The sequence below is a fragment of the Jatropha curcas genome, chromosome 9, assembly GCF_041381405.1.
Source record: "Jatropha curcas cultivar XTBG-Jc1 chromosome 9, XTBG_Jcur_1.0, whole genome shotgun sequence".
Taxonomy (NCBI): domain Eukaryota; kingdom Viridiplantae; phylum Streptophyta; class Magnoliopsida; order Malpighiales; family Euphorbiaceae; genus Jatropha; species Jatropha curcas.
The window spans coordinates 13,743,363-13,768,887 of NC_143159.1; the positions used below are offsets into that span (position 1 = coordinate 13,743,363).

At 38.4% G+C, this 25,525-nt stretch overlaps 1 long non-coding RNA gene and 1 other non-coding gene across 2 annotated transcripts; both read right to left on the minus strand.

The window, feature by feature from the left end:
• Positions 1–9,585: 9,585 nt before the first annotated feature.
• LOC119370938 (small nucleolar RNA R71) lies at positions 9,586–9,692 on the minus strand. The gene has a single exon (XR_005178496.2). It is a non-coding gene; the product is annotated as a small nucleolar RNA R71 (small nucleolar RNA).
• A 966-nt stretch (positions 9,693–10,658) lies between these two features.
• Positions 10,659–12,421, minus strand: LOC149493671 (uncharacterized). Its single transcript, XR_016322486.1, has 3 exons — positions 12,333–12,421; positions 12,127–12,211; positions 10,659–10,721 (listed from the first exon to the last, which is right to left on the minus strand). It is a non-coding gene; the product is annotated as an uncharacterized LOC149493671 (long non-coding RNA).
• Positions 12,422–25,525: the final 13,104 nt, after the last annotated feature.

Here is a 25,525-nt window from a genome sequence, read left to right on the forward strand (position 1 = left end):
CCCGGTTAATTCATAATCGTGGGATTAAAGCCTAAATCCGAACATATTAGCTAAAATGCCTAGTTAATTAATAACTACGGTGTATTTGCCTATTTCGAATAGTTCGGCTAAAAGTCCAATTAATCAATAATTGTGGCAAAGCCTTAATAAATCACGTTTTTTTTTTGCAACAAATTGCCTACAGTTTAATCAATCACATTGTTGGCAGCAAATTGCCTATGGTTTAATCAATCACTTTTGGCAAACAAATTGCCTATAAGTAAGATTAGCCATTTTAGCGACAAATCGCGTAAATCAAAATTTTGGCTAAAAGCCTTCAAATAATCACTTTTGGCAAATAAATTGCCTTAAATCAATCAATTTTAGCGACAATCGCCCATTCAACACTTTTGGCAAGCAAATTGCCTAAATCAATTCATTTTGGCTAAAAGCCTTCAAATAATCAATTTTGGCGACAATCGCCCAATCAACTTTTGGCACCATTTGCCTAAATCAATCTTTTTGGCTGAAAGCCTTAAATCAACACCTTGGCAATAAACGCCTTTCAAATCAATCAATTCTTTGGCAAAATGCCTAAACAAAATGCACAAAGCATACACACACTCATACATTAAGCATACCCATTCAAAGCCCTTTTAAAAAGGCCTATCGAACTACGTTGACTTTGATCATCCATTCAAACGGAAGTACGTAGGCACGTTTGGGATTTAACCCCGAGCGACAAGTCGAAATCACTTAAACATTCCATTGGTCCAATTACCTTGCAAAGCATTCATTTTTTTTGGTTAGTTCATCAGCATGACATAGTCTCGGGATCCACCTCGGGTTCGAAGATTGTGCCTTAGACATTGGGATAATTAATCTAGTAATTAGGTTAATTAAAATTGGAGTCAACTTAGGGTTTTTTCCTAGTTTACCCTAAAATAATTAAACAAGGTGGCGACTCACACATTCACGTGCATTTCTGCCCTTAGTCACATGCATTTATATGCCTGTTTTCGGGGGAGGGGTTCACAATATCCTAGTCTTTTTTAGAATTGTCAATTTGGATCTTTAGTTTGTGATGCTTGTGAACTTGCTAAACATACAAGAAGTTCTTATATTTCCCATAATAATAAAGTTCAGTTCCTTTCATGACTATTCATTCTGATGTATGGGGTCCTACTTCTACTGTTTCATTATCTGGTTATAAATGGTTTGTTACCTTTATTGATTGTTGTACTAGATTAACTTGGGTTTACTTACTAAAGGCAAATGATGAAGTGTTTTCTTGCTTTAAATCTTTTCATAACATGATTAGTACACAATTTGATGTAAAGGTTAAAATTTTGAGAACTGATAATGGAACTAAGTATATAAATAGCATGTTTCAAGCTTACTTAAACTCTCATGGAATCATACATCAAACTAGTTATGTGAATACTAATGCTCAAAATGGGTATCTGAAAGGAAAAATAGGCATCTAATTGAGGTAGCTAGATCCTTTTTATTCACCATGAATGTTCTCAAGACTTGTGGGGAGATGCAATGCTCTCTACAGCTTTATCTTTTTCATAGGATGCCTCTTAGAACACTCAATTTCAAAATTCCTGTAGCTGCTTTACAAGGTAGTACCTCATATATTGTTCCTCCAAAAGTATTTGGTTGTAACACCCTGATTTTTCTGAACCGGTCTGTGAATAGTACCACCGGTCTGTGAATAGTACCATCGGTTTTTGGCAACTTCTATTTTTAGGGGAAACTCTTGCAATTTTTCTGTAGGACTCTCCTAAATCATTTTCAAAACAAAATATTATTACTTGCTAAACTTATGAATATTAAGTCACTTCTAATTCATAATATGATTGTATGATTTATAAGTAGGTTAGGACGGTGCCTCCGGCACCGAATGTGATATCCACCGTCGGGTCTTTCGAGATTGGGCGACGGGTGTGACATTGGTTGTGTTTGTTTTATTCATCACAGGCATGGAGGTAAGCATGGCCAAATTACGGTTCTGGGAACCGGAACCATCGGTTCGAACCAGCCCGAAACCGTAACCGGAACCGGTGAGAACCGGAACCGGGACGAACCGGAACTGGAATCGAAAAATTCTGGTTCGGTTCCGGTTCTAGAAAATTAGGAACCAGAACCGGACGTTCTAGAGAACCAGTCGGAACCGGACTGGAACCGCCGGTTCTTAGGCTGGTTAGAACCGCCGGCTCGAACCGGCGGTTCTAGCCGTTGTAACTGTCAGACCTGGTTTTTTTTTTTTTAATTTTGTTGTGAAATCTCTTAACTACCCCTCCCAATAGCCATAAATGGCTACATAACGGCTAGTTTCAAAGGTATTTTTGGAAAAATGAATTTTTGGATTTATTATAAATACCTCATTTATTTACAAATTCATTACAAAAAAATCTCAACTCTCTCTACTTACTCTCTCTACAATATACTACACTCTCTACTTACTCTCTCTACAATGTACTACACTCTACTCTATATTATTCATTTATTCTTCTCTACTCTGCAATCTCTCTTATTAAGTTATTATTGTCTCTATTTTTTTTTATTCAATTTTCCAAATTATATCTTATTATCATATAATGGCAAGTGGAGGAAACTCAAATTCGGGTAAGGGCAAGGGAAAGATTGGAGAATCATCTATCCTTACAAACGACATCTATGATATGATTCCCGACCAATTTAATTTTGAGGGTTATCGAAATGAAAATTTGGATATTCCAACTCAAGAATCCGAATTTAATGAGCAATTACAAGAAGATGAAGAGCAAGAGCAAGAGCAAGAGCAACGAGCACAAATTGTTACAAGAGCAAGACAAAGTTTCGACATATTCTCCATTCATTTCATAAAAAAATTCAAAGGTGAGAAAATGTACGATGTAATTTGCAATTATTGTGGAAAATCTTATAAATTTAAACAAGCGGGCGGCTATGGATCATTTTGGAAGCATTTGGAGACAAAACATCCAATAAAAATAGGAGTTGATCGGTCTCAAACACAAATTTCCGGGTACGCTTCTAACCTTTCTTTATTTAAATATTCTGAAAAAATACAAAAAGAAGAATTAGCAAAAATGATTTCTATGGAACATTTATCTTTTAGTTTTGGTGAAAAAGTAGGTTTTAATAATTATTGTCAAAAAGCTTTAAATCCTTCTGCTAAAAGAGTACCAAGAAATACTGTAAAAAGAACTATTATTTCTTTATATAATAAAGGAAAAAAAGAGTTAGAGCTTTTATTTTCTCAAATGAAAATTCGTGTTTCAATTTGTTGTGATGTTTGGAGTGATTATTGGCAAATGCATTCTTATATGGGTATTACATGTCATTGGATTGATGATGATTGGAAAATTCAAAAAAGAATTATTGGTTTTTGTGTTTTTGATGGTAAACATACTGCAAATAATATTTATAGAGTAATTGTTTCAATTTTAGATGAATATAAGTTGACAAAAAAATTTTTTTCAATTTCATTTGATAATGCTTCTGCAAATACTAGATCAATTATTGAACTTAAAAAAATTTGTGAACCAAATATTGGTGGAAAATTTTTTCATATAAGATGTGCATGCCATGTTTTAAATTTATGTGTACAAGATGATTTAAAAATTCTTGAATGTTTTATTTCTCCAATTAAAAAAGCTATTTCATATTTATGGACACATCCCCAAGTGATGAAAAGTTGGGCTAAATTTTGTAAAGAAAATAATAAAAGACCAAAATGTTTTCCAAGGGATGTCCCAACTCGTTGGAATTCAACATATGAATTACTAAACGTGTCTATTTCTTATAAAGAATTATTATGCTTTTTTGTTACTAATAATATTGAGGATATTAATTTATATCCACAAAATTGGGAGATTTGTGCAAAAATTTTAGATATTTTAAAAATTTTTAATGATGCTACCTATAAATTTAGTGGGGTTTATTATCCCACATCTCATTTATTTTTACCTATGTGTATTAATATTGTTGCTGCACTCCAAGAATTTCAAAATGATGATTTATTAAAAGATTGTATTTTTTCAATAAAAAAATGGTTATCTTATTTTAAAAATATACCACCTCTTTATCTTGTTGCTATTGTATTTGATCCTAGATGTAGAATGGATGTTTTATGTGATTATTTGACTATTTATTATGATGTATTAAATCTTGATGTAGAAGATAATGTTAATATAAATGTAGTAATGCATGAAGTTAAACAAAATATTATGCAATTATATAATGAATTTGTTCAAGTTTCTAGTTCATCTACTTCTACTTCTACTTCTTCTCAATCTAATATTCAACAATTTCCAACACAAAGGGTAAGTGGTGTTGGTGTTGCTCAACAAGTTTTACTACAAAGACAAAAAAGAAAAAGGGAATCCAGTTCTATTTCTGAATTTGATAATTATCTAACAACTTCTTTTGAGTTTGGTGATGATTATGCAGATACTGATTTTCCAATTTTAGATTGGTGGAGTCGTCACGCAAATACTTTTCCAATTCTTTCTTTACTTGCAAAACAAATTTTAGCAGCTCCGGTCTCCACTGTTGCGGTTGAACAAGCTTTTAGTCAAGGAGGAAACATACTTGATGAAATACGATCTCGTATGACACCCGATTCATTAGAAGCACAAGCATGCGTGGATGATTGGACCAAGGCCGAACTAAGAGCCCAAGAAAATCGAAAAGAAAATGAAGATTTATATGATTTATACAATGGGTCCTCAACGGAAACATCAACCGGTGGTGCAAATAGCGATTAAGGTAAAAGGGGTGAAATTGGTATAAGGTAAGTAAGAACTACGTGGGTTTTGATTCCTCTAAACCCCAAGAAGATACGTAGGCAACTTAATTTGTTTTTAAAACAAAAAAAAAAAAATTAAGTTCAAGCCCTTTTTTTTTTTAAATTATGTTCAAACTTAAAAAAAAAAAATTTAGTTGAAATTTTTTTTTAAAAAATAATTATGTTCAACAGTTCAAGTCTTTAAAAAAATATATTTAATTGAAGTATTTTTTTAATTTTTTAGGTGTATTTTTTAATTTTTTATGTTCAAATAATTTTTCTTTTAAACCGGTATTCAAAATTTAAAATTTTTTAGTTGTATTTTTTAATTTTTTATGTTCAAATAATTTTTTTTTAAACTGGTCTTCAAAATTTAAAATTTAAAATTATGCGATTCGCCGGAAAACCGATCAGAACCGTCGGTTTTGTAACCGGATCGAAACCGGAACTGGAACCGGACGGTTCCAAATCGGAACCTGACCTTTTCGGTTCGGTTCCGGAACCGTGGCCAAGCCTACATGGAGGCAAGTTGGAACCTGGAGCTCTGAAATGTGTGTTTGTTGGTATTCTATTACTCAAAAGGGGTATAAGTGTTATCATCCTCCTTCCTGCAAATACTTTGTGAGTATGGAAGTGACCTTTTGAGAGTTTGAGCCTTACTTCTCCTTAGCTCCTCTTCAAGGGGAGATTAGGTTAGAAGAGGAGTCCCCTTTAGCTCCTATATTAGTATCTATTCCTGAACAATTTGTGAATATAAGCACTAGTGATGAGTGAGAACCTAAAAACGGTAGACTTGATAGGCCAAATTTAAAGAGATACAATCAAAGAAAGAAGATTAATGCCATCACGCATGATACACCTGATCAATCGCTATCTCTAGAATCAGCTCCTAAAAATCCACGTGGTGAGTCCTCTATAACTCCAAGTTCTAATTTTGATGCAATTCCTTCTATTAATATTTTTTACTCTGACCCTATTGTTGATGATGTTGATCTTCCCATTGCTCTCAGAAAAGGGGTTAGAACTTGTACCAAATATCCTATATCCCAATTTGTTTCTTATGACTATTTATCATCTTTCTATAGAGCCTTTGTGTTGTCTGTTTCTTGTGTTTTTATTCCACAGAATTGGCAGAAAGCATATCAAGATCCAAAATGGAAAGTAGCAATGGTGGAGGAGATGAAAGCTTTGGCAAAGAATGGAACTTGGGAACTTGTTACCCCTTCATTAGGGAAGAAACCAGTAGGATGAAAATGGGTATTCACAGTAAACACAGGACAGATGGCACAGTTAAAGATACAAAGCCAAATTAGTGGCAAAGGGATTTACTCAGACCTATGGAGTGGACTATCAGGAGACTTTTACTCCAGTTACAAAGATGAACACCATTAGAGTTCTGTTGTCTTGTGCAACCAACCTGGATTAGGGCCTACATCAATTTGATGTAAAAAAATGCCTTTTTGCATGGTGATCTAGAAGAAGAAGTATACACTGATATTCCTCCAGGCTTTGATAATGAGAAAACCAAAGGTAGATTGAAGAAAGCATTGTATGGGCTGAAACAATCAACTAAAGCATGGTTCGATAGATTCAGTAAGACGGTGATTTCCTTTGGTTATTCTCAAAGTAATGCTGATCATACCTTGTTTATCAGACACTGTAAATGGTAAGATCACTTTACTAATTGTCTATGTTGATGATATGGTTGTTAATGGAGATGATGAAGAAGAGATTGCTCGCTTAAAGAAGTTGTTGGCTCAGGAGTTTGAGATTAAGGTCTTAGGGAGTCTAAGATACTTTCTGGGTATAGCAGTTGGTAGATCGAATAAAGGGATCTTTCTCTCTCAAAGGAAATATATCTTGGATCTCTTAAAAGAAACTGGGATGTTGGGTTGTAAACCAGTTGATTCTCCCATTGAAGTTAATCACAAATTGCAAGCAGGAATGGTAGAACCGATTGACTTGGGTCAATATCAGAGATTGGTAGGCAGATTGATTTATCTCTCACATACTAGGCCTGATATAGCATATGATGTAAGTCTAGTTAATCAATAGATGCATGATACACGTAGTTCTCATCTTGAAGCTGTCTTTCCCATTTTAAGATATCTCAAGTCTGCACCTGTGAAAATTCTACTTTTCTCTAAGCAAGGTCACCTAAAAATTGAAGCATTTTTCTGATGCTGATTGGGCTAGATCTCCTGATGATAGGAGGTCAACCCTGGTTATTGTACCTTTGTTGGAGGAAACATAGTTATTTGGAGAAGTAAAAAGCAGACTGTAGTGGCTCGTTCGAGTGTAGAAGCAGAATATAGAGCTATGGCTCAAGGGGTCTATGAACTGTTATAAGTAAAGAATATAATGGAAGAATTGCGAATGTCGAAAGGAGAAGATTTGACTTTGTTTTGTGATAACAAGGTCGCCATTAGTATTGCCCAAAATCCAGTTTAGCATGATCAGAGAAAGCACATAGAGATTGATAGACATTTTATAAAAGAAAAAATCATCCAAGGTGTGTTGAAGCTTACTCATGTGACTTTAGAGAATTGGATTGCAGATGTTCTTACTGAAAGGCTTAATAGTAAATAGTTTCACAATTTGGTTTGCAAGTTGGGAAATAGCCTCGCAAAGCGGGCAAATCTTGTTATGTTATTTTGATATAAAGCATGAATGCATGATTGTTTTTGTATATCTTACGTTTGTTCGTGTTGTTTTGTTTCAAAGTAATTTTCAGGAACACAGTTGGAGCAAAGATTTGTTCCATACAAAAATAGGGCCAAAACAAGTTGAAAAAAATGGAAGAAATCCTTGATCCAGCCCTCGCGCCGCGAAGCAAGTCGCAACAAAGAAAATGCCCAAGTCACGAGCGCTACCGAAGGTCGCGCGCGCAACCTACACCCAGAAAAGGCAAGTCGCGAGCGCGACATTCACAACCGCGGGCGTGAAAAGCAGGACTAAGAGTCAGAAGGTTTGCAAGCAAAAGTCGCGAGCGCGCCTTCTATGTGCGCCGGCACGAGAAAGCACTTTTGAGAGGCAGAAGGTTTGCCAGCGAAATTCGCGAGCGCGACTTCCATCTGCGCGAGTGCGAAAAGAACTTTTGAGAGGCAGAAGCATTTGGAGCAGAAGTCGCGAGTGCGACCTTTACAAGAGCGAGCGTGAGTCGAGATTTCCAGGAGACGTAATTGCTGCCTTTTCATCAGAAAATCATATCTTTCCATGCAAGGGTCGGGACTCTTCCCAAGAGAAGTCACCTCAAGCACCTTTTGGTCAACCAATCATCACCAAAACCACCATCACTCTCCACCTCTATAAATAGCAATCAAAGTGAAGCAAAGAGACAGATATAGAGATTCATAGTGAAAGTTAGATTCAGAAACATAAACACTTAGATTGTATTAGGAGAAGTGTGTTAGTAGTACTTAGAGCAAGTTGACGAGAGTCACTTGTTATTGATTGTGCCAAGAACATCAAGAAGTTCCTCGAGGTGTGCGCCCTCCGGAGGCTTGAGTTAGATTACTTCTTTCTCTTGTTTTATAGACTTGTTGTATGTTGTTCTTCATAACTCTTCTATGCAAAGCAACAATTTTAATTGTTAGTATTCAATAAAAATTCCTTAAGTTATCTTTTGATCTTTGTTTAATCAAAGTTACTAGATTATATTCTCAGAAGGAAATAGTTTAGTAAAGATCAAAGAGATTTAATTCATTGAGTTGAATTTACATATGCATATTTCACTTATTTCTGTTGAAATTAAATCTGTCTTATTGAAATAATCAAAGAATAAGAATTAGGTTTAATATTTAACAAGGTAAGGTTTTTATTATAAGTAGAAATACATATAATAGATAGTATAATTCTATACTGAGAGGTTGAATTATACCCTACCATATGTAATTAAAGAATTCTTTATTGTATGTTTCAAGCTTTTGCATAGAAAGGGAAAATCCTGTGTATGATTAATTATTCTATGTATCTTACTACACACTTATCTCTAGAGTTAATTAAACATTAGACCTAGCATAAATAGAAATTAATCACTTCTGTATTCATATTTCTGTAAACACATTATTAAGAGTAAAGTAGCAAGTGAACTCAACCCGTTCCTTGTGGGATCGATCTTTTATTACTACATTGCGATCCGTATACTTGCGGGAACTTAAAAGAGATGCAACAAGTTTTTGGCGCCGTTGCCGGGGATCGGTGTTCTGTCATTTAACGAAATATTCTTATATGTGATTTGCAGTTTATTTTAATTAAGATACTTACTTGTTTTGATTCAAATTTTGCAGGACTACATAAATTAGGTACCTCATATGCCAAGTACCAGATCTTCAAGCAGTGAACTAGAGGATTATCAGCCTAAGATTGAACAGTTCCTTTCACAACAAAAGAAGAAGAAGAAAAGAAGAAATTCAAGAATCATGGGTGATGGAAATCCACCACAGAGGTTGATGGACTATGTCACTTCAAGTTTAAACGGTTCACAAAAAGGAGTAGTACGTCCACCGGTAAATGCTAAACAGTTTGAGATTAAACCTGCTCTATTGCAGATGATCCAAAATAGTGTTCAATTTTATGGATTACCGAATGAAGATCCTAACTCGCATATAGCCAGTTTCCTTGAGATCTGTGATACATTTAAAATGAATTCAGTACCAGCAAATGCTATTAAGTTACGTTTATTTCCTTTCACATTGAAAGATAAGGCAAAAGCTTGGTTGAATTCATTACCACCAAATTCTATCACTACCTGGGAACAACTAGCCCAAGCCTTCCTGTCTAAATACTTCCCACTAGCAAAAACCGCTAGGCTTATCAAAGAAATAACCTTGTTTACCCAACATGAAAATGAATCCCTATATGAGGCATGGGATCGCTATAAAGAGCTCCAACGAGTTTGCCCACACCATGGCCTTCCCCAAAATATATTGATTCAAACTTTCTACAATGGGGTAACACCTTCTACAAGAGGAACTATAGATGCTATGGCAGGGGGATCATTAATGAAGAAGACTACCAATGATGCAATTGAGTTACTAGAAGAGATGGCCAACAATAATAGCATATGGCCAACCGAAAGGGCTCAGGTAAATCATTCTACTACTAATAATGAGTCTTCATCTTCTTCAAAGAATTCGGTAAAGAAAGTGCATGAATTAGATCCTTTAACTATGATGCAAGCACAGATTTCTGCTTTGTCTTATAAAATTGATAACTTAAACATAAGTAAAACAACATCTCTTATTTGTGACAATTGCGGTCAAAATGGGCATGTGTCAAATGAATGTAATTATAAGCATCCGATTATGGAGGAACAAGTGAATTATGTCCAAGGACAATGTAACACCCGCCGCCCGATCCCGAAAGACCCGACGATGGATGCCACATTCGGTGCTGGAGGCATCGTCCTAACCTACATATAAATCAAACAATCATATTATGAATTAGAAGTGACTTAGTATTCACAAGTTTAGCAAGTAATAGTATTCTGTTTTGAAAATGATTTGGGAGAATCCTACAGAAAAACTGCAAGAGTTTCCCCTAAAAATAGAAGTTGCCAAACATATGAATACAAAGCACTCCCAAATTCAAACTCCAAACCCCATCAAACTCCAATAACAACACAATAGCACTTCTATAATTTCATAACTCCATAGTTCCTCAATAACATTATAATATTCATCACTTCAATACATTCATTTAAATATATCAACTTCTAATGTTCAACCATTAAATAAGTCCAAGTTTATCTCCCAATATATATACACCAAAATAATTTACAATAACATGCTTAAGTTATAAATGAAATAATACAGTCTCCAAAAATGTAATACTTATACATGCCATAATTTTTAGTTACATAAAATACGAATCAACTACCAAAAGATCTCTTCAACTCTGATGCTACTCTTCAGGTCTTTAAGCAGCAAGCACAATCTCCAACCTGCGCGTGATAAAATCAACGCGCTGAGTATAAAACTCAGTGATGCTCATAAAACACAACAAACCAATGTTGTGATGACAACATACTTAAAAACAATCATTTATATACATAAATGATTAAATTTGAACATGCAGTACATATGCACACCAACACATCATGCTTTAGAAATTCATTTGATATCATAAATAAGTTGTGGTAAATTAAGAGTTATTAACATAATGTGATCTCATTTATTTCACTTCCTTAAAAATATTGTATAAGGGCTCACATACACTTAGGAGAAAAAGAAGCAGATAAGTTTTCATAGCTTATTCATAATGGCCTTAGGTCGCCAACCTTTTCATAACATATAGAGCGCGTCCGCCCTAACATAAGACACCCACGTGCCTAGCATATGATCATAGCTTCTTATCATAATGGCATCAAATGCCGAGCATGCTCATCATACATAATAAAATCAAATCATGCATCAAATTCACACCAAGTATATTAGAGCCCAAAAACATTTCTCATAAAATTCATTTTCTTTAGTCTTCTCATAATAAAAACTTAATTTAAACTTAAGTAATTCATAAAAATTCTCATACTTAAACAAAATGACTTAACATAGAAAATTTCCAGCATAAAAATAACATGGACCTTTGCTGTGTTTTTAAAACATAACTTGAGTTATGGGTCTCCAAATTAAATCAAATCAGAGTCAGTAGAAAGCTAAGACAAAATTATACAAATGTTATGAAGGGATCACAGCCCAGATCAATATGGAAGATAACAAAACAAAGCTAGGAACACAAACTAACAGACCAGACCTGATTCAGTAGAACCAAGTCCATTGTTTATTGAATTCCTACTAAACCCCACACTCAAATTAAACCAATCCAGAACTAGAGAATTCTCAAGACACAGGGAAACAACTTTTATGAAGAACTCAGAACCTAATCTTGTCATTATAGTGGTCAAAATGGGCACTAAAGTCAGTGATGCATGTGGCCCGACACAAACAGAGTCAGTTTGGGTGTTTCAGCCATAAGTTGAGTTATATATCTCCAAATTGGACACAAGAGGATGGGTTGGAAAGCTAAGAGATAGACCTACAACTTTTATGAAGGACTCAGACACAAATAGAAACTAGAAAGGACCGAAAAATGGTCCTAAATCTCACTCAAAATCTCGTTTTTCCCAAATTCAGTTTACTTGAGCCATGAAAGGAACATGAACCACAAAGATACAAGGTAGAAATGTCTACCACAACATAAATACTCATCAAACATCATCCAAGAGCATGTAATGGCAACCAAAATTCAACAAACCAATCATTTCATACAAAATCTCAAAATATACACATAATAGCATAAAGGCACAAAATCAAAATTTGAGTAAGGTAAGTGTGTTTATGAACACTAACCTTCAAAACAAGCTTTAACAAGCTTTAATCAAAGCTTCTCAAGCTTTGGTCTTGCCTTTATCCTTATTAGAAGGCTCTCCACCCTCTACATGGAAGAAACTCAAAATCAAACAAAGAAAAGAAGTAATTGGAGCATGATTAAGCATGTATATGCTAAAAGACAACTCTAAATCCAAAAATAATTCACTTATCATAAAATCACTTACTTGACTCAAGTAGGAAAATCACCAAATTCCTTGAAATTAGTCACCAAAGATTACTTCTCTAGCTTCACTCTCTAAGATTTATGCCTTAAAATCAAGTTGGATGGGTGTTTACTAAGTAGGAATTGAAGAAAATGAAGAAGAAGAAGAAGAAGAAGAAGAAGAAGAAGAAGGAAACGTGTATGGAGAAGAAGAAGGCAAAAGTTGGTGCTCAATAATTGATAGTTGCTTTATTAAAGCAACTAAGGGGGTATTTTGGTCTTTTCTCCAAATTGGAGGGTATTTTGGTCTTCTCTCCAAATATTCTCCAATTAAATTCCTTCAAAATATTATTTATCTCCACAAAAGTCTCTAATTTATTCCATAAAAATAATTCCTCAATTTTCCTCCATAAAAAAAAATAATTGCTCAAATTTCCTTACTTAATATAACACCATAATTCACTATTCACTAAGTATCTAAATTCTCCAAAAATATTCCTTACTTACTTTCTACCCATAAAAACTATGCATACATGCTCCAAAAATGTTAAATAAAATATAAAACATAAATAGTAATTTTTCCGGACCAAAAATAATACCAACTTCCGGACCAGTGGTACTATTCACAGACCGGTAAACTACTATTAAAACACAGGAAAAAAAATGGGGCGTTACAGACAAGTTCGCGGTCCATATTCAAATACTTATAATGCTGAAAATCGTAATTATCATAATTCTTTTTGGAGAAACCATGATAATCAAGTTAGGGGAAATCAGGGTAGTCAATCTCAAGATAGACTAGGACAATTAACTAATAAATTTCTGGAAGGAATTAACCAAAAGATGAGTAGTCAAGATGATAATTTTAAATGGTTAGAATCAAAGTTTGACAAGTTATTCAAAAATCATTCATCATCCATACATAATTTGGAGGTACAAGTAGGGCAGCTTGCAAATGCTATTTCCTCACGTGAAGTGGGAAATCTTCCTAGTAACACAGAAAAGAATCCTAGGGAGAATGTGAGTGCCATTGCCTTACGAAGTGGAAAAATAGTAGATAAAATAGTTCCTTCGGGTATTGATGCTAATGTTTTGAATAATGCAACTGTGGAGCTGGTTTGTGAACCGAGCATTGAAGTAAATAGTGCAGGATCAAGAGAACAAGAAAAAGGAAAGGACAAGGAGGAGGACAATGTTAAAGGTTATCAATCTAGGCCACCTTTTTCGCAAAGGCTCAAGAAGCAGGAGCAAGATAAGCAGTTCTTAAATTTTATTGATAAACTAAAAAATTTGCATATCAACATGTCACTCATGGAAGCTATCACACAAATTCCAAACTATGGTAAGTTCCTTAAAGAATTGATCTCGAAGAAACGTAGTTGGGAAGATGTGTCAACAGTCACTCTAGCTGAGGATTGTAGTTCCATAATCTCAAGTAAGTTACCTACTAAACTCAAAGATGCAGGGAGTTTCACTATACCATGCAAATTAAGTAAAGTAGATTTTCCTAGACGCCTTTGTGACTTAGGAGCAAGTATTAATTTGATGCCATTATCTCTCTTTAAGAAATTGGGATTAGAAGATGAAGTTAAAAGAACTAATATGGTTTTACAACTTGCTAACCAAACTATTAAAAGACCCTATGGTATCATTGAGGATGTACTTGTTAAGGTTGACAAATTTATTTTTCCAACTGATTTTGTCATACTTGATTTTGTTTATGATAAAAATTGTCCTCTTATTTTAGGAAGACCATTTATGAACACAGGGAGGGCATTAATTGATGTTTCAGAAGGAAAATTAGTCCTTAGGATAGGTGATGATGTTATTGAATTCCATATAGACAAAGCTATGAAATATCCTATGGATGAAGGAAATTGCATGAGAATTGACATAGTTGATGCATGCATACAAGAAATGTTTGCCTTGGAAGATAATGAAAAATTTGAGGAAGAAAATGTCAATATTGAAGAAGAGGAGTTTATAAATTTAAGACCTGAAATGTTACTTAGGGAGCATGAACCTTTGCCACCATCAATTGAAAGTCCACCAATAGTAGATCTTAAAGAGTTACCAAGTCATTTACGGTATGCTTTCTTAGGTAAAGATCACACACTTCCTATAATTATTTCTAACAAATTAACTGTAGATCAAGAAAATGATTTGTTAAAATTGTTAGAAAGAGGATTAAGAGTATAGGATGGCAAATTTCTGACCTTAAAGGGATAAGTCCAAATCAAGTCATGCATTACATCAATCTTGAAGATGGACATATACCTAAGGCAGAAAGACAAAGATGACTTAATCCTAATATGAAAGAAGTAGTGAAAAAAGAAATTATCAAGTTGTTAGATGCAGGAATATGTTTTCGCCCCAGTTTGAGATCCCTTAAAAACCCCGAAAGGACCTCGGAAAACATCTCTTTTTCTTTTATTATTTATTTGGAAAAAAGGTGATAAAAATCTTTTTGGATGTAAGATGCCGATAAATCGGTCTTATAAATTATTTTGAGTCGCCACCCATTATTTCGGCAATGGGACCGTTTTCGATTTTTTATTTTATTAAATGACTCCAATTATCCCATTTTTATTCAAGGCCAAATTATTTAGAAAAACTGGTTAAGCGAACCAATGAGGTTCTAGGTAAGGGAATTGGGTACATCGGTCCGTTGGAAACCGACGCCCAGAAAAACCAGCCTCTTTTTAACCTACGATTTCTAATTGATTTTATTTTAGAAAAAGCCAATTATATAACTAAACCCAACCCGAATAAACCGAACCGAGTTCCTATGTGGAAAATTAATTAATCGTTCCAACTAGATTCATTCATTGCATTCATCATAAATTAATCATCATATCCACCATTCATCCATAATACATATCAAATAAAATTAAAAGACCCGCTCTTGCCTTATGGTTAAAGGCGAGCCACAAACCGAATTTAATAATATATTCAATAATAAACAATAAGTAATAAATCCTAAAATCCCATAATCACCAATAATTAATTGATTTGGTTTGATTAAGACTTAATTTGCCCATTATTGATCATTTTCCGGATTAAGATTAAAAATCTACTTAATGACATAAAATTAAAATGAGATAAACAAAATATTTTGAAATTTAAAGGCAGTCGCGTCACGCATCTGTTCTATGAAGAACAGTTGCGTGACGGAACTCTTATCATTTATTCTGGAACTTAGAACAGTCGCGTCACGCGGGTGTTCTATGAAGAATAGTTGTGTGACGGAACTCTAGTTATTGTCCTGGAAATTGGAATAGTTGCGTCGCGCAGCTGTTCTATGAAGAACAGTCGCGTGACGGAACTCCTAGCTACGTGACGGAACTTTTCATGACTTATTTGAAATCCTCAGGCATATTGGTTATTCATTCAAAGCAAAACATTAAATACAAATATGAAGACAAAATAGAAGCTGAGTACACAAACAGCTGCGTCACGCAGGTGCTCCAGTCCAGATCAAGGGCTTTTGGACATGAACAGTCGCGTCATGCAGGTAATAGCTGCGTGACGCGGCTGCTCTGGTCCGCAACTACCTTTCAAACTACTCTTTTTACGTGTTCTTTTGGTCAAAAATAGTTAAACTTAACTCAGAATGGTCCAACAATGGGCAAAATCACGTCTAATCAATAACAGACCAACTAAATACTATGAAAATAAGATTTTTAAGAAATAAAAGACTAGAAATGAAAGAAAAAAAGTTGAAATGGTTACCTAGTCCTCAGATTTGAGGATTGCATGCACTTGGATTGGCTTAGAGACAATGCTTCACGACCCCAGAAGTGTGGTCACTAAGTTCTTTCACAAAATAAATCGTTTTCTTTTTTCTTTCTTTCCTCTCTTTTCCTCTTCTTATCTTTTTGTATTTTTTGATTTTAAATCTAAAATATCTATGACTTGATCTTCCTCAAGTTTACTCACTTGAGTTCTTGAGGAAGAATTCTAGCCGTTAATCGAAAAACTTAAACTCAGAACGTTATATTTCTTAGAGAAAATGAGAGAAAAGTGTCAAAAGTCTCGTTTTTAGTGTAAAATGTTGTATTTATATGGCTAGGGCAACAGAACGTAGTTGCGTCACGCAGGTAGCAGATGCGTGACGCGACCGTAAGCTGCGTGACGCAGCTTACTTTTCGTACAGTTGCCGCATATCCATACAAACAGTGCAGGCCGTTGCACGGGCGCGCGCAGAGGTGTCAGCCCCGTTAGAGCTGCGTGACGTGACTAAGAGTGCCGTCACGCAGGTAATAGCTGCTGACGCAACCCTAACATGGGTCAAACTCCTTTGGGCCGATTTGATTCAATTTTTTGGTTTAAACACTTCTGGTTGATCGTGATGCCTTATCTCTTATCCTCATATCATCGTTGGGTTAGGTGGAGGCATAAAATTATGCGTCAACAGTTTGCCCCCCCACTTTATCATTAATTGTATAAACGATTAATGTTAAAGTGGTCCATTGACGCGCCTTCTATCTGGCAATCACTCCCGAAGCTCGGTTTGATCGGCTTGGAAAGATGCTGAATTAATCATCTGGACACCTTCTCAGCTCGGTTTGATTGGCTTTGTCGGCTTCCATCAAATATGTGAATGAATTTAAAGTTCGTTTTGATTGGCTTTGAAAACACCTCTGAGGCTCAATTCGATCGGCCTGAAGGATTTGAATATCTGGTCACCTCCTCAGCTCGGTTTGATCGGCTTTGTCGGCTCCCGTTGAATCTGAAGAGACATCCTCAAGGCTCGGTTTGATCGGTCCGAAAGACGTTGATTTGATGAAAAAGTCTTCAAAGCTCGGTTTGATCGGCTTGAAGGGCTTTGATCTGGCCACCTACTCAGCTCGGTTTGATCGGCTCCAGTCGGTTTAGAAAAGGCATCCTCGAGGCTCGGTTTGATCGGCCCGAAAGATGTCGGGTTTACCCTGGTCAACTTCGCAATTCATCATCATTGACTGGGGGAGAGATTTCAAACAGTTTCGCAATACATCATCATTGTTCGGTAGAAGGATTGACTCAATCGGCTTCGCAACGCACCATTACTGGTTGGCCTGAAAAATTGTTCACAAGAAAAAGAGCAATATCCGTGTACAAACAGATCTTGCCTTCTGTTAGAAAAATATTGGAACATCACATGTTCCCATGCATTAATTATGAAAACAGATTCACATTAAGGCAAAAGGTTATACTTTTGCCCCCAGTCCGGAATTCCGGCCTAGGACCAAAAATATCCATTTTTTTTAGGCATATTTTAATCATTTTGCAAAAATTTTAGCAAAAATTTCGGCATAAAAGATTTAACAAAAATTTGTTATCTGCATTTTCAAGTATACCCTTAATGTTATAGTGGTTGCAAGAAAACTTACCTGAGGGTAATTTGGGCAATTTTGATGTTCCTGCCCCCTGTGAGGTGAGTAGACACAAAAAAAAAAAAAAATTGCTCAAGTGTACGAACCGCACATCGACGTCAAATTGCTGAAGTGGACCGTCGTGGGCTTTTAAACGGGCCATACGGGCCTATTGGGCTTGAAAGAAGATAATGGGCTCGTTGCTTTTTGGGCTTGGAGAAGTGGGCTTGGGTCCAGCCGCTTACTATAAGTAACTGCTTTCTTAATCGATTCATTTTCACTTATTCACAAACCCTAAGCAATTGGAAACTCTCTGAACTTTTCAACTGAAAACGATGTCTCATATTTCAGAAATCCCCGCTTCCGCTTACACTCCGGAGATGGAGACCCTCGGGGCACTACCGGATATTCCTACCTTCGACGGCGAGCCAGTGCCGGTAAGCCGGAACCCACTGACTCCAGGGACGCGACCGTTGCAGCTCCCTCTGTCGCCGGGTACCGAGTTCCCGGTCAGATATGAGACGAGTCGGATGCGCGGCTTTCAGTCTGAGGTAAGTAAAAATTTTTCATTTTTTACCACTTTTGATCCATAACTATAGCATATGGTTGAATTTTGTAGTCTGTGCGTGCGTCAACAGTCGCGTCACGCAGGTAGGAGTTGCGTGGCGCGGCTGTTCCTGTGTAAACAGTTGCGTGACGCAGCTGTTCTTGTGTGAACAGTTGCATAACGCAACTGTTCGAGGCGCCAGAAAACTCTAGCTTGCCTTGAACTTTAGAATTGACCCCCTTTTCATTGTGTTAGAACTTGATTTATTGATGCTTGCTTGTTGGTACATCTAGGCGACTTGATTTTACCCTGAGAATTGCATGAGAATAACACAAATATAGTGAAATTAGGCTTAAATCAAAGTACTGCGTACCTTCGACAGTTGCGTCACGCAGCTGTTCTTTGGAAGAACAGTAGCGTGACGCAACTGTTCGTCAACGAGACAGAGCCTTGAGCAGTTGCGTGACGCAACTGTCGAGATGCGTGGCGCAGCTGTGTAGTTGCGTGGCACATCTGTTCTTAGGGCAATAAACTTCAAACAATCGCGTGACACAGCTGTAGAGTGGCATAGCGCAGGTGCTGAGGTGCGCGACGCAGCTGTGTTTCAATGTGCGCAACTTGGGCAAAGTTGCATGACGCAACCGTGTAGACGCGTGACGCGGCTGTGTAGTTGCGTGACGCAGCTACGGTTCGAACCGAGATTTAGATTTTTATTTTTCCTGCCATATAAGAAAAATGAGTAATTGTTAGTGCTATATTTATTGAAATTGGAAATTTTTCTTACAGGTTAATCTGGGCAAGGCCCGCTCGGGTGGATCAGCCACTGATGCCTCCGCCTTCTGGGACTTGCTGGACCCGCCTATGCGAGCTCGGGTCGTCACTGCCAGCTTCGGGGATTACGTTGCAGGATTACGTCGCACACAGCCCCGTTTTCCGCCCGCTATGCGATATGCATTGATGGCGCGGTGGAACGATTGCACGCACACCTTCGTCTTAGGGTTCGGCGAGATGACCCTCACGCCTGTAGACTATGCTGCCATCACCGACCTTCGCTTCACTGGTCCGGCTCCCCCACTGGATGCTCGGTACCAGACCGCTACTCTCGGAGCTCAGCTAGTCCGCTCTCTGCTTGGTGTCACCACACAGACCCGGTACACCGTGTAGGGATGCGTGTCTTATGAGATGGTCTTCCAGTTATGGGCCGAGAGGATCAGGACCACATTGGCTGCTTGGAGGGAGTTGCCGGTGGAAGCCCGACCTGCTGCTCCTGCATACACTCGGGAGGAGAGGGACCAGGCTGCTCGGTCCTTCCTCTTCTACATTATATCCTCCCAGCTGCTATGCACCTCCCAGAATAAGGGAGATATGGCGGTGTGAACCCCTACCCCAAACGCCAGGCATATAAATGCATATGACTAAGGGCAGAAATGCACGTGAATGTGTGAGTCGCCACCTTGTTTAATTATTTTAGGGTAAACTAGGAAAAATCCCTAAGTTGACTCCAATTTTAATTAACCTAATTACTAGATTAATTACCCCAATGTTTAAGGCACAATCTTTGAACCCGAGGTGGATCCCGAGACCATGTCATGTTGATAAACTAACAGATGAATGAATGCTTTGCAGGGTAAATGAAGTAATTGGACCAATTGAAATGTTTATGTGGTTTCAACTTGCCGCTCGGGGTAAATCCCAAACGTGCCTACGTACTTCCATTTGAATGGAAGATCAAAGTCAACGTAGTTCGATAGGCCTTTTTTAAAGGGCTTTGAATGGGTATGCTTAATGCATGAGTGTGTGTATGCTTCGTGCATTTTGTTTAGGCATTTTGCCAAAGAATTGATTAATTTGATTAGGCATTTGTTGCCAAAAGTGTTGATTTAAGGCTTTTAGCCAAAAAAATTGATTTAGGCAATTTGTTGCCAAAAAATTGATGTGATTTAGGCGCTTGTCGCCAAAATTGATTATTTGAAGGCTTTTAGCCAAAATGAGTTGATTTAGGCAACTTGTTTGCCAAAAAGTGTTTGATTGGGTGATTGTCGCCAAAATTGATTGATTTTAAGGCTTTTAGCCAAAAGATTGATTAATTCAAGGCATTTTTGCCAAAGACTTTGATTTAAGCGATTTGTCGCTAAAAAAAAAAAAAGATTAATCTACTTATAGGCAATTTGTTTGCCAAAAGAGATCAATTGAATTGCAATGTAGGCAATTTATTGCCAAAACGTGTTTAATTAAGGCTATTTAGCCACAATTATTGATTAATTGGACTTAAGCCGAATTGTTCGAAATAAAGGCGATTGTACCATAGTCATTGATAGACTAGATACTTTAGCCAATATTGTCGGATTTAGGCTTTAATACCACGATTATTAATTAACCAGGCATTTAAGCTTAATCATATTTAATTAAGGCAGTTTATTTGCCTAACTGATGACTTGAATGCATTGATGCAACAGTTTAAATCAGAATTGGAGTAGAAGAAGAATATGCATGAAGTGCTAAAATTAAATAGGCAGAGTTTCGTTTATTTACCTGAGTTAATCGACGGCCGCTTCTTAGCTTCAGCTTGAAAAACTCCGAATTAAGCTCCTCGTTTGGGGAATATTAATTAATTTAATTTAATTTAAGTGGCCAAATATCACAACAGCAGAGTAATAAAAAGCCTATACTAAAATGCAGAAAAGCAGTAAAAAAATCGCAAGGAGCGTAAGGGAGAAGGAGCATCCGTCAATACAGACTGAGCGAGTAAAAATGGAGTGTCGGGGCTGCATTTATAGGCAAAAATCGGGTTGGAGGGCGGCCGCTGCCGCCTTGACCGGCGGCCAGAGCCGCTATGTCCGACGGACGCCGCCGCCGTGGCAGTGCGCTAGTTTTTTCATTCCGGAGGCTTTTTCGGGAGTTCCGGACCTCCAAAAAATATTCCGGGACCAGTTCTGCGATCCTCGTAATTTTTCGGACGTTTCAAGTACCATATTGGCATACTTTCGGTGAACTTTCCGAATGGCCTCCGGTCCGGCCGGATTGTTTGCAATTCGGGAAAACTGGCTCTTTGAGCCTCAAAATTTGGGTATTCACAGTTGCCCCCCACAAGCAACCATAAAAATGATTTATGGGAGTCGATGGTTGTCTAAAACACAAATTTTGAAGGTGAAAATCGGACGCGTCCAGAAGACCCGCCTTTTGGCTATTTGCTTATAAATAGCTTGAAATTCTCACTTTTCATTCATTCTAAACTCTCCAAACCAAGGAGTTCTCTCAAATTCTCTCAATTTCCTCATCATGACCTCTCCGAGCCACAGCAGCGACGAGGATTTTCTGGAGTCTTTGGGAATTTCCCTCGAGGAGGTCAATGTTACGGTGGACGCTGACACCCTCGCCTCCGCAACTGGCATCTACGCCCAGGTAAGCTCCCTTTCACTTTTATTTGTTTTAATTATTTCTTGGGCCTTAGAGGCCAAAATGTGGATTTTTGGGCCTATGTGGCCAAATTGTGAATTTTTGGGCCGCTGTGGCCAAAATGTGAATTTTTGGGCCTCTGTGGCCAAACTGTGAATTTTTGGGCCTTAGGGGCCAAAATGTGAATTTTTTTTTTTATTTTTCTGCACTTATTGTTTTATTGGTATGCATGCTAGTGTAGAACTAAGATATTATCCTTAGTAAGGAACCGAGAAATAACTCTTAGATTGCTTTACCTTTTAGGACCCCCATATTAAATTGGATGTGGGTGAGAGTTCTGTGGCTGAAATTCCGATCGAGATATTCGATCACCACAACCCAGTTGGAGCGATTATCAGTCCGTCTTATCTGGGCTACCTGAGGCATTTTGACGTGGGTCGGAGCAGCCACAAGTAGTTACTGGGTGCCTTGGCCGAGAGATGGTGGGACACCACCAATACTTTCCACTTTTCTTGGGGCGAGTTGACAATGACCCCTGCGGACTTTTTTGTGATCTCCGAGATCCCTTTTGGCATTCGGCCGATCGAGTTATATGATGACTGGAGGACAGAGATCTCCCCTGACCGGATGGTGGAGCTAATCGGGATAGACCTGCCTCGGATTGTCGGGCCAGGCTCTGCTACTCCAGCTTTGAGCATTTCCAGACGCTGGTTATCCCTCTAGGCCCCCGACATTTATGCTAGATACAGGCGGGGAGAGCTGACGGCTACTCAGGTGGCCAGATTCACTTTGTTGCTGCTGTTTGCTTCGACCTTCTGGTCCAACAGGAAAGAGAAGTTTAATCCTTCTATCTTGAAGAGTTTGGAAAATTTGGCCCATTTGGAGGAGTACGACTGGGCCGGTGCTATTCTGAGTCGCATTTATGATGACATGTGTGATCTGATTCGGGGCCACTGTAAACTCAGCGGGACCTACTACTTCTGGGAGGTAATGTAAAGAACATTCTTCCTTTCCGTGTTTTTCTGTTTATCTTGATTTTTCTTTCTCACTGATTCTTGTTTCTGTTTTGCAGACTTGGGCGTTTGAGTAATTTCCTTACACTCGCCCAGAGCTGATTCATACTGATCTTGGATTAGGGCTGGTGCCTTCGGCTTGGAGATGGTACCGATCAAACCTTCATACCGTTCAGCGCAAGAAATAGCTGAGGGATCTGAGAGCCTTTTTTGATACTTGCACTCTGGAGCAGGTATGTGCTTAGTGATTCTTGAATATGTTAAATAAAAAGGATTTATTAACATATTTGCATCTTTCATAGGTCGAAGTGGGGGCGATGAATGCCCGTCTACAAAGCTGGATTCAGGTCAATCCTAATTTCCAGCGGTCAAATGCCTTGTCTCGGCGGAGGGTGGTCCTCTCACACCCCGTCCTGCGGCGATATTATTTGAGCGAGAGAGTAGACCTTCAGATAAGAGGCTGCCGTTCTGTCCCTTATTCCCCTCCCGAGGACATGCGAGCGGGCAAGCAGATGACGCTCACCGCTGTTCATACTGAGGGTATTCCACATGTGGAGTTCATCCTGGAGGGAGATTATGATGAGTTCTGCAGAATCGCTTTGATGTAGCCCATTGGATCTCGGCTTGATAATTTTCAGAGATCGGCTCCTTCCTAGCCGCTTGGCACCCATTCTTCTCGGGCTTCGGGCCCCTCGACTAGGACTCTAAGGAGGAGGCCTATGACCGATCCCACTTCTTTCACTCCGGTTGAGGGTCCGTCTCGGGCCGGGCCTAGTCGCTCGGCAGGTCCTTCCAGGGCTCCCCGGGCTATTTCGGAGGCTATCGGGCCGCTTCACCCAGGCCTGGCCAATCTACGTCTTCCATACAGCATTCCCTACTATCCTCCTGACGGCACTCTAGCTTTTCGGGAGGTCTCCCTGGAGAGTGTAGATCGCCTGGCTCTTCCTCCCGAGGACATTACTGAGGTAAAGACTGACAAATCTCTCACAAAAAGGATTCATAAGAGATTTGATATTGACTTATGTTTTTCTCTGTATGATTTCCAGGTTCCTATCGGATTGGTCAATCAAATGACGGAGCTGATTGTCGGGATGCAGCAGGAACTAACTTTGTCCTGGACTCTGAGGTCCTTTGATGATCAGAGGAGGAGGAGGTCCCGTCGCTGATAGTTGCTAGATTTTTCCTGTTTTTCTTTCTTTACTGTATTTCTGTACTAAACTTTGACTGTACCTGCACTTGGTTAGTACTGAAAATCTTATATGTATGCATGATTATCAAATTTGAAATAAAATGAGACTTCATTTCGGCCCATGACATAAAATTTTATAGTACTGGAAAAATATATATATATTTTTTATTTATGGTGCTGGAAATAAAATTTATTTATTTATTATTTTTTTTATTTACGGTGGCCGCCAGCTCCGGCGGTCGCCGCCAGCTCCGGCGAGGGCAGCTGCCTCTGGGCGCGTTTTTTTCTATAAAACTGTTTTTTGTCTTCTTTTTCTATACTCTTCGTTCTCTCTCGAAATTCGAGCCAAAGAAGCAGTTTTCAGCCAGTTTCTTCTCTTTTCTCTCTTTTCTTCCTTCTTTTCTTTTTAAAAAACATGAATCCTTTTTACAACCATAGCATGCACAGTTGGACTAGGAGTCTCTCCAAAGTCGAAAAGATCAACTTGGGGAGGTACTGTCTTTCTCCTATCATTACTCTTAGGGGGGTAGTAGTTGACTGGGATTTTTTACGGGCCTGCATTAGACTTTGGGACCCGGAGGCCCACGTTTTTCGGTTCGGGGCCATGATGGAGGAGATGTGCCCTCTTTTTGAGGAATTCTGTGCTATTATAGGGTGCGACCCCAATGCCCCTTTAGTCAAGCATGAGGTAAAAATTGGGTATGTTCGGTCGTTTGAAAACCTGTTTCAGTTCAATCGACCACAAGCTAGGGCTATGATTATTGATGACCAGAAAGTAATTCTACTGCCCCTGATTGACGAATTTTCAGAGGTTCGCTCAGACGATCCAGACCGGATGAGGCTGAGAATGCGGGCCTTGGTTTTCTGCTTATTGGCTGGTTTCTTGTTCAACCAGGACCCAGGCTTTGGGGATTTGCGCCTCTGCTCCATGGTTCGGCAAATGGAGGATATGGGTTGCATTGGCGGCATTGTGCTGGCAGAGACTATCAGGAGCCTTGACAGAGTTGCTTTAGGCTTCGGTGACTGGACGGTCTCTCCGATTATTCTCCAGGTATTTCTCTTTTTCCTCTTCCTTATTTTTTTTCTTCTTTCTTTTAGTTCATTCCTTTGTAATAGAAAGGATCCATTACTCAGGTTTGGTTAAAGGACCACCTCCAAGTGGTTGCTGCTCCTACTCTCTTGCCCTATAGCCCCTCTCAGTATCGTATGCGGAGGATCCTGATCACTCATCCATCTACTGATGCATGGACCTCATGGCTGATTGAGTTGGGTCCAAATGAGGTACTGTGGTACATTTCCTGGTACGACATCACCCGCTTTATCCAGGTTAGCTTCCGCCATACTCAGGTTTACCTTTTAGGCCTTACACACTGTACTTGGTACTGCGCTTCGCGCGTTTTGAGGCAGATGGGGATAGATCAGACTGTTTCGATTATGGATGACATTTCAACTGATTCAGCCATTACTCCGGGTGTTACCCGAGCCGTCCTTAGGGCTTGGGTTAGAGATCATCACATGGTTAGGCCTTTACCTAATCCTGCCAGTGTTCAGACTTCTCCTGAGTATCGGACCTGGTTCATTGCCGTTGTCTGGCCAATTGAGAGGTCAAGGAGGACCGCACTGCTGAGTGCACTCGAAGGTTGGGTTCAGGCTGACGCTGATGATGAGGTTGGGACTGATGAGGAGATTGTGTTGGCTCCTCGGACAGGCGAGGTG